We start from the raw sequence: 10,535 nt of genomic DNA, 5'->3' as shown, positions 1-10,535 counted from the left end.
ATATCCTCTGGTCAACTTCCTCACTCATTCCTCCATGTCCCCAAAACCCTTTCAAAACAAACCCCTTTTGCTCCTCAACCACGCAAATTTTTTTTTTCCAACATCTCTCTTACCCTTACGTTTCTTTCTCGATCAAACCACCTCACACCAAACATTGCCCAAAATCTCATTTCCAGCCATCCCTCCTCCGCGCACAACTCTATCCATAGCCCCCCGCCTCCAAAAATACAACATTGTTGGAAAACCCCTATTCCTTCAAACATCCCATTTTTGCTTTTTTGAGATAATGTTCTCGCTTCCCACATTCTTCAAGGTCCCAGGATTTTCGCCCCCTCCCCCCACCCTATGACCACTTCGCTTCCATGGGTTCCATCCGCCCAATCCCTCCCCGTTTCTAAAAAACTTTACTTCCTCCAGTTTTTCCCCCATTCAAACTTACCCCCCAATTGACTTGACCCTCAAAACCCACGGACCTAATAACCTTGCCTATTTACATTTACCTTAACTTTCTTCTTTCACACAAAATTTACCAAAATCGTCACCAGCTTCTGCAGTTTTCCAATGAATCAGCCACCACGCTGTATCATCAGCGAACAAAACTGACCACTTCCCCAAACCTTTCATCCCCAACAGATTCATACTTGCCCCCTTTTTCCAAAAAATCTTTCATTTCCCCCAACAACCCCACCAAAAAAAATTTTAAAAAAAATGGGGCATCCACACCCCTGCCGCAAACCTACATTTCCCAAGAACCAACACTTTCCCCTCTTTTCCACAGTACACAAACCCCACACACCACCCCACAATAATATATAATATAAAAAATTTTAAAAAAATAAAATTTTAAATATTAAATTTTTTTTTTTTTTTTTTTGCTTTGTCGGTGTCTCCCCCCCGTTTGCGAGGTAGGCAAGGAAAAAAACAAAGAAATGGGCCCCCCCCACCCCCATACAAGTATATACATACGTCCCACCCAAATAACATACCACACAGCTTTCCATGGTTTACCCCAGACGCTTCACATGCTTTTTCAATCCACTGACACACTCAACCCCGTAACCACATCATCCAAATTTACTCTATTTCCCTTTCCCTCCTTTCACCCTCCTGCAGTTCAACCTGATCACAAAAAATCTTTTTCACTCCCTCTTTTTCCCCCTCCAATTTGGTCTCCCACTTCTCTTCCCCCCACCTCCGACAAAAATCCTCTTGGTAATTTTCCCCCCCTCATTTTCTCCTTTGCCCAAACCCTTTCAAAACACCCTCTTCTGCTCTCTCAACCACGCCTTTTTATTTTCCACAATCTCTCTTACCCTTTCTTCTTACTCGATCAAACCACCTCACACCCACATTGTCCTCAAACACCTTTCCACACATCCATCCTCCTGCGCCCAAAATCTATCCATACCCACGCCTTCACCATACAACATTTTTGGAACCACTATTCCCCTTTAACATCCCCCCTTTTTTTCCCCTTTCCCAATAGACTTTGAAGCTTATTGATACGTGTTAAATTGATAAAAAAGCTATTACTTTTAAAAATAAATTATACATTTCCTTTTTTCCATACCGGGTTTTAACCATTATGTGACATTCATTTTTTTCATTCTTTTCAACTAAAGTTTCAGTTTTCAAAAATTGTTTCTACATTTTTCATATGTATATATATGTATGTGTGTGTGTGTGTATATGTGCGTATGTATGTGTATGTGTGTGTATGTGTATATGTATATATATATGTATATTATCCCTGGGGATAGGGGTGAAAGAATACTTCCCACGTATTCCTCGCGTGTCGTAGAAAGCGACTAGAGGGGACGGGAGCGGGGGGCCAGAAATCCTCCCCTCCTTGTATTAACTTTCTAAAATGGGAAACAGAAGAAGGAGTCACGCGGGGAGTGCTCATCCTCCTCGAAGGCTCAGAGTGGGGTGCCTAAATGTGTGTGGATGTAACCAAGATGTGAAAAAAGGAGAGATAGGTAGTATGTTTGAGGAAAGGAACCTGGATGTTTTGGCTCTGAGTGAAACGAAGCTCAAGGGTAAAGGGGAAGAGTGGTTTGGGAATGTCTGGGGAGTAAAGTCAGGGGTTAGTGAGAGGACAAGAGCAAGGGAAGGAGTAGCAATACTCCTGAAACAGGAGTTGTGGGAGTATGTGATAGAATGTAAGAAAGTAAATTCTCGATTAATATGGGTAAAACTGAAAGTTGATGGAGAGAGGTGGGTGATTATTGGTGCATATGCACCTGGGCATGAGAAGAAAGATCATGAGAGGCAAGTGTTTTGGGAGCAGCTGAATGAGTGTGTTAGTGGTTTTGATGCACGAGACCGGGTTATAGTGATGGGTGATTTGAATGCAAAGGTGAGTAATGTGGCAGTTGAGGGAATAATTGGTATACATGGGGTGTTCAGTGTTGTAAATGGAAATGGTGAAGAGCTTGTAGATTTATGTGCTGAAAAAGGACTGATGATTGGGAATACCTGGTTTAAAAAGCGAGATATACATAAGTATACTTATGTAAGTAGGAGAGATGGCCAGAGAGCGTTATTGGATTACGTGTTAATTGACAGGCGTGCGAAAGAGAGACTTTTGGATGTTAATGTGCTGAGAGGTGCAACTGGAGGGATGTCTGATCATTATCTTGTGGAGGCTAAGGTGAAGATTTGTATGGGTTTTCAGAAAAGAAGAGTGAATGTTGGGGTGAAGAGGGTGGTGAGAGTAAGTGAGCTTGGGAAGGAGACCTGTGTGAGGAAGTACCAGGAGAGACTGAGTACAGAATGGAAAAAGGTGAGAACAATGGAAGTAAGGGGAGTGGGGGAGGAATGGGATGTATTTAGGGAATCAGTGATGGATTGCGCAAAAGATGCTTGTGGCATGAGAAGAGTGGGAGGTGGGTTGATTAGAAAGGGTAGTGAGTGGTGGGATGAAGAAGTAAGAGTATTAGTGAAAGAGAAGAGAGAGGCATTTGGACGATTTTTGCAGGGAAAAAATGCAATTGAGTGGGAGATGTATAAAAGAAAGAGACAGGAGGTCAAGAGAAAGGTGCAAGAGGTGAAAAAAAGGGCAAATGAGAGTTGGGGTGAGAGAGTATCATTAAATTTTAGGGAGAATAAAAAGATGTTCTGGAAGGAGGTAAATAAAGTGCGTAAGACAAGGGAGCAAATGGGAACTTCAGTGAAGGGCGCAAATGGGGAGGTGATAACAAGTAGTGGTGATGTGAGAAGGAGATGGAGTGAGTATTTTGAAGGTTTGTTGAATGTGTTTGATGATAGAGTGGCAGATATAGGGTGTTTTGGTCGAGGTGGTGTGCAAAGTGAGAGGGTTAGGGAAAATGATTTGGTAAACAGAGAAGAGGTAGTAAAAGCTTTGCGGAAGATGAAAGCCGGCAAGGCAGCAGGTTTGGATGGTATTGCAGTGGAATTTATTAAAAAAGGGGGTGACTGTATTGTTGACTGGTTGGTAAGGTTATTTAATGTATGTATGACTCATGGTGAGGTGCCTGAGGATTGGCGGAATGCGTGCATAGTGCCATTGTACAAAGGCAAAGGGGATAAGAGTGAGTGCTCAAATTACAGAGGTATAAGTTTGTTGAGTATTCCTGGTAAATTATATGGGAGGGTATTGATTGAGAGGGTGAAGGCATGTACAGAGCATCAGATTGGGGAAGAGCAGTGTGGTTTCAGAAGTGGTAGAGGATGTGTGGATCAGGTGTTTGCTTTGAAGAATGTATGTGAGAAATACTTAGAAAAGCAAATGGATTTGTATGTAGCATTTATGGATCTGGAGAAGGCATATGATAGAGTTGATAGAGATGCTCTGTGGAAGGTATTAAGAATATATGGTGTGGGAGGAAAGTTGTTAGAAGCAGTGAAAAGTTTTTATCGAGGATGTAAGGCATGTGTACGTGTAGGAAGAGAGGAAAGTGATTGGTTCTCAGTGAATGTAGGTTTGCGGCAGGGGTGTGTGATGTCTCCATGGTTGTTTAATTTGTTTATGGATGGGGTTGTTAGGGAGGTAAATGCAAGAGTTTTGGAAAGAGGGGCAAGTATGAAGTCTGTTGGGGATGAGAGAGCTTGGGAAGTGAGTCAGTTGTTGTTCGCTGATGATACAGCGCTGGTGGCTGATTCATGTGAGAAACTGCAGAAGCTGGTGACTGAGTTTGGTAAAGTGTGTGGAAGAAGAAAGTTAAGAGTAAATGTGAATAAGAGCAAGGTTATTAGGTACAGTAGGGTTGAGGGTCAAGTCAATTGGGAGGTGAGTTTGAATGGAGAAAAACTGGAGGAAGTGAAGTGTTTTAGATATCTGGGAGTGGATCTGGCAGCGGATGGAACCATGGAAGCGGAAGTGGATCATAGGGTGGGGGAGGGGGCGAAAATTCTGGGAGCCTTGAAGAATGTGTGGAAGTCGAGAACATTATCTCGGAAAGCAAAAATGGGTATGTTTGAAGGAATAGTGGTTCCAACAATGTTGTATGGTTGCGAGGCGTGGGCTATGGATAGAGTTGTGCGCAGGAGGATGGATGTGCTGGAAATGAGATGTTTGAGGACAATGTGTGGTGTGAGGTGGTTTGATCGAGTGAGTAACGTAAGGGTAAGAGAGATGTGTGGAAATAAAAAGAGCGTGGTTGAGAGAGCAGAAGAGGGTGTTTTGAAGTGGTTTGGGCACATGGAGAGAATGAGTGAGGAAAGATTGACCAAGAGGATATATGTGTCGGAGGCGGAGGGAACAAGGAGAAGAGGGAGACCAAATTGGAGGTGGAAAGATGGAGTTAAAAAGATTTTGTGTGATCGGGGCTGAAATGCAGGAGGGTGAAAGGAGGCAAGGAATAGATGAATTGGAGCGATGTGGTATACCGGGGTTGACGTGCTGTCAGTGGATTGAATCAAGGCATGTGAAGCGTCTGGGTAAACCATGGAAAGCGTGTAGGTATGTATATTTGCTTTTGTGGACGTATGTATATACATGTGTATGGGGGGGTTGGCCATTTCTTTCGTCGTTTCCTTGCGCTAAACCTCGCAAACGCGGGAGACAGCGACAAAGTATAAAAAAAAAAAAAAAAATAAAAATAATATATATAAATATATATATAATATATATATATTATAATATAATAATATATTTCCATACCACATCTCCATAAAACCCTTTAAATTTTCTCTTTTCTTTCCATCTAGTCAAAACCACATGTTTTTTTTCATAAAACTCATTTCCACACCCCCCCGGGGAAAATTTTTTTCCCCCTTGCCCTTTCTTTTCCTGCCCATTTTTTTGCCCTGCAAAGGTTCATTGGGGAGGGGGATTTACCTGTCCCTTGTTTCCCTCTTTTTCATTTCCAAAACTTAAACAAACCCTTTCCTTTATTCTATTAAGGCCCCAAATGACCCCTTGTACCCTGTACTGCTCTCTCTCTTATCTCCCCCTTCCAAAACACCACGCTTCCCCAAATACAGCCCCCAAAGACCCTTTAAATTCCCTCACTTCTAGTGTTTTCCCTCCATTTCCACAGCACAATTTGGTACACTTTCTTCTTTCACTCTATATGGTTTTACAAAATCTATACTTTCACTATTTCCATTCATGCACCGTTTCGTTACTTTTACCTTCAATTGTCTATGCAAACAACATCAAAAAAACATACCAAAAACCCCTTTTTCAACTCCTCTTCACTCTCGGGCAAATAAAAACAGAAATCACCAAAAACAGGTTTTCCCTTTACCACTATATTTCACCGCCACACTCCATCTCTGCACATCTTTTCCCTAGTTTTGCTTTCATTTCTCTTATCACCCCATCCATTTATATTTATTTATTAATTCATTTATTTTGCTTTGTCGCTGTCTCCCGCATTAGTGAGGTAGCGCAAGGAAACAGACGAAAGAATGGCCCAACCCACCCACATACACATGTATATACATACACGTTCACACATGCAAATATACATACCTATCCATCTCAATGTACACACATAGATACACACACAGACATATACATATATACACATGTACATAATTCATACTGTCTGCCTTTATTTATTCCCATCGCCACCTCGCCACACATGGAATAACAACCCCCTCCACCCTCATGTGTGCGAGGTAGTGCTAGGAAAAGACAACAAAGGCCCCATTCATTCACACTCAGTCTGTAGCTGTCATGTAATAATGCACCGAAACCACAGCTCCCTTTCCACATCCAGGCCCCACAGAACTTTCTATGGTTTACCCGAGACACTTCACATGCCCTGGTTCAATCCATTGACAGCATGTTGACCCTGGTATACCACATCGTTCCATTTCACTCTATTCCTTGCATGCCTTTCACCGTCCTGCATGTTCAGGCCCCGATCACTCAAAATCTTTTACACTCCATCTTTCCACCTCCAATTTGGTCTCCCACTTCTCCTCGTTCCTTCCACTTCTGACACATATATCCTCTTGGTCAATCTTTCCTCACTCATTCTCTCCATGTGACCGAACCATTTCAAAACACCCTCTTCTGCTCTCTCAACCACACTCTTTTTATTTCCACATATCTCTCTTACCCTTACATTACTTACTCGATCAAACCACCTCACACCACACATTGTGCTCAAACATGTCATTTCCAGCACATCCACCCTCCTGCGCACAACTCTATCCATAGCCCACGCCTTGCAACCATACAACATTGTTGGAACCACTATTCCTTCAAACATACCCATTTTTGCTTTCTGAGACAATGTTCTCGACTTCCAAACATTCTTCAAGGCTCCCAGAATTTTCGCCCCCTCCCCCACCCTATGATTCACTTCCGCTTCCATGGTTCCACCCGCTGCCAGATCCACTCCCAGATATCTAAAACACTTTACTTCCTCCAGTTTTTCTCCATTCAAACTTACCTCCCAATTGACTTGACCCTCAACCCTACTGTACCTAATAACCTTGCTCTTATTCACATTTACTCTTAACTTTCTTCTTTCACACACTTTACCAAACACAGTCACCAGCTTCTGCAGTTTCTCACATGAATCAGCCACCAGTGCTGTATCATCAGCAAACAACAACTGACTCACTTCCCAAGCTCTCTCATCCACAACAGACTGCATACTTGCCCCTCTTTCCAAAACTCTTGCATTCACCTCCCTAACAACCCCATCCATAAACAAATTAAACAACCATGGAGACATCACACACCCCTGCTGCAAACCTACATTCACTGAGAACCAATCACCTTCCTCTCTTCCTACACGTGCACAAGCCTTACATCCTCGATAAAAACTTTTCACTGCTTCGAACAACTTGCCTCCCACGCCATATATTCTTAATACCTTCCACAGAGCGTCTCTATCAACTCTATCATATGCCTTCTCCAGATCCATAAATGCTACATACAGATCCATTTGCTTTTCTAAGTATTTCTCACATACATTCTTCAAAGCAAACACCTGATCCACACATCCTCTACCACTTCTGAAACCACACTGCTCTTCCCCAATCTGATGCTCTGTACATGCCTTCACCCTCTCAATCAATACCCTCCCATATAATTTACCAGGAATACTCAACAAACTTATACCTCTGTAATTTGAGCGCTCACTTTTACCCCTTTGCCTTTGTACAATGGCACTATGCAAGCATTCTGCCAATCCCCAGGCAACTCACCATGAGTCATACCTACATTAAATAACCTCACCAACCAGTCAACAATACAGTCACCCCCTTTTTTCATTATTTTTATTATTATTATCCCAGGGATAAGGGAGAAAGAATACTTCCCATGCATTCCTCTCGTGTTGTAGAAGGCGACTAAAGGTGACGGGAGTGGGGGGCTAGAAACCCTCCCCTCCTTGTTTTTTAACTTTCTAAACAGGGAAACAGAAGAAGGAGTCAGCGGGGAGTGCACATAATGTGTATATATGTATATGTCCGTGTGCTTATATGTATGTATACGTTGAGATGTATAGGTATGTATATTTGCGTGTGTGGACGTATATGTATATACATGTGTATGTGGGTGGGTTGGGCCATTCTTTCATCTGTTTCCTTGCGCTACCTCGCTAATGTGGGAGACAGCGACAAAGTATAATAATAATGATAATATATTTATTCATTTATTTATTATACTTTGTCGCTGTCTCTTGCGTTAGTAAGGTAGCGCAAGGAAACAGATGAAAGAATGGCCCAATCCTCCCACATACACATGTATATATATACATGTCCACACATGCACATAAACATACCTATACATTTTAACGTTTACATATATATATACATACACTGACATATACATATATACACATGTACATAATTCATACTGCTGCCTTTATTCATTCCTGTAGCCACCCCGCCACACATTAAATGACACCCCCTCCCCTCGCTCGAGGTAGTGCTAGGAAAAGACAACAAAGGCCACATTTGTTCACACTGAGTCTCTAGCTGTCATGTGTAGTGCACCAAAACCACAGCTCCCTTTCCACGTCCAGGCCCCACAGACCTTTCCATGGTTTACCCCAGACGCTTCACTTGCCCTGGTTCAATCTATTGACAGCATGTCGACCCTGGTATACCACATCGTTCCAGTTTACCCTATTCCTTGCACGCCTTTCACCCTCTTGTATGTTCAGACCCCAATTGCTCAAAATCTTTTTCACTCCATCCTTCCACATCCCATCTGGTCTTCTGCTTCTCCTTTCCCTCACCTCTGACATGTATATCCTTTATATCAATCTTTCCTCACTCGTTCTCTCCATATGACCAAACTGTTTCAACACACTCTCTTCTGCTCTCTCAACCACACTCTTTTTATTACCAGACATCTCTCTTACCCTTTCATTACTTACTCCATCAAACCACCTCACACTGCATATTGTACTCAAACATTTCATTTCCAACATATCCACCCTCTTCCGCACAACCTTATCTATAGCCCTTCAAACATACCCATTTTTGCTCTCCAAGATAACATTATCAACTTCCACACATTCTTCAATGCTCCCATAACCTTCACTCCTTCCACCCCCTGTGACTCACTTCAAATTCCATGGTAACATCCGCTGCTAAGTCCATTCCCAGATATCTAAAACACTTTACTTCCTCTCAATTAACTTGTCCCTCAACCCTCCTGAACCTAATGACCTTGCTCTTATTCACATTTATTGTCAACTTTCTTCTTTCACACACTTTAGCAAACTCAGTCACCAACTTATGCAGTTTCTCACCTAAATCAGCCACCAGTGCTGTACCATCAGCAAACAACAACCGACTCACTTCCCAAGCCTTCTCATCCACAACTGACTGCATACTTGCCCCTCTCTCCAAAGCTCTTGCATTCACCTCCTTAAGCACCCATCCATAAACAAATTAAACAACCATGGAGACATCAGCACCCCTGCTGCTAACTGACATTCACTGGGAACCAATCACTCTCCTCTCTTCCTACTTGCACACATGCCTTACATCCTTGGTAAAAACTTTTCCCTGCTTCTAGCAACTTACCTTCCACACCATATACTCTTAATACCTTCCACAAAGCATCTCTATCCACCCTATCATTTGCCTACTCCAGATACATAAATGCTACATACAAATCCATATGTTTTTCTAAGTATTTCTCAAATACATTCTTCAAAGTAAACACCTGATCCACACATCCTCTATCACTTATGAAACCACATGGCTCTTCCCTAATCTGATGCTCTGTACATGCTTGTACCCTCTCAATCAGTACCCTTCCATATAATTTCTCAGGAATACTCAACAAGCTTATGTCTCTGTGATTTGAACACTAACCTCTATCCCCTCTGCCTTTTTTACAGAGTTACTATACATGCATTCCACCAATCCTCAGGTACTTCACCATGATCCATACATACATTGAATATCCTTACCAACCAATCAACAACACAGTCACCCCCTTTTTTAATAAATTCAACTGCAATACCTTGCTGGCTTTCATCTCTGCAAAGCTTTCACTACCTCTTCTCTGTTTACCAAACCATTCTCCCTGATCCTCTCACTTTGCACACCACCCTGACCAAAACACCCTATATCTGCCACTCTATCATCAAACACATTAAACAAACATTCAAAATACTCACTTCATCACTGCTTGTTAGTACCTCCCCACTTGTCCCCTTCACTGGTTCCCATTTGTTCTCTTGTCTAATGCACATTATCTACCTCTTTCCAAAACATCTTTTTTATTCCTAAAATTCAACTCTCATTTGTCCTCTTTTTCACCTCTTGCAACTTTCTCTTGACCTTCTGCCGCTTTCTTTTATACATCCCCCAGTCATTTGTGCTACTTCCCAGCAAATATCGTCCAAATGCCTCTTTCTCCTCTTTCACTAACAACCTCACTTCATCCCACCATTCACTACCCTTTCTAATCTGCCCAACTCCCACCTTTCTCATGCCACATGCATGTTTTGCACAAGGTATCACTGCTTCCCTAAATACATCCCATTCCTTACCCACTCCCCTCACGTCATTTACTCTCACCCTTTGCAATTCTGCACTAAATCTCTTCTGGTACTTCCTCACACAAGTCTCCTTTCCAAGCT

Source organism: Panulirus ornatus, chromosome 20 (assembly GCF_036320965.1).
Source record: "Panulirus ornatus isolate Po-2019 chromosome 20, ASM3632096v1, whole genome shotgun sequence".
Lineage (NCBI taxonomy): Eukaryota > Metazoa > Arthropoda > Malacostraca > Decapoda > Palinuridae > Panulirus > Panulirus ornatus.
The sequence above is the reverse complement of the archived record's forward strand: the minus strand, read 5'-3'. Positions refer to the sequence as shown.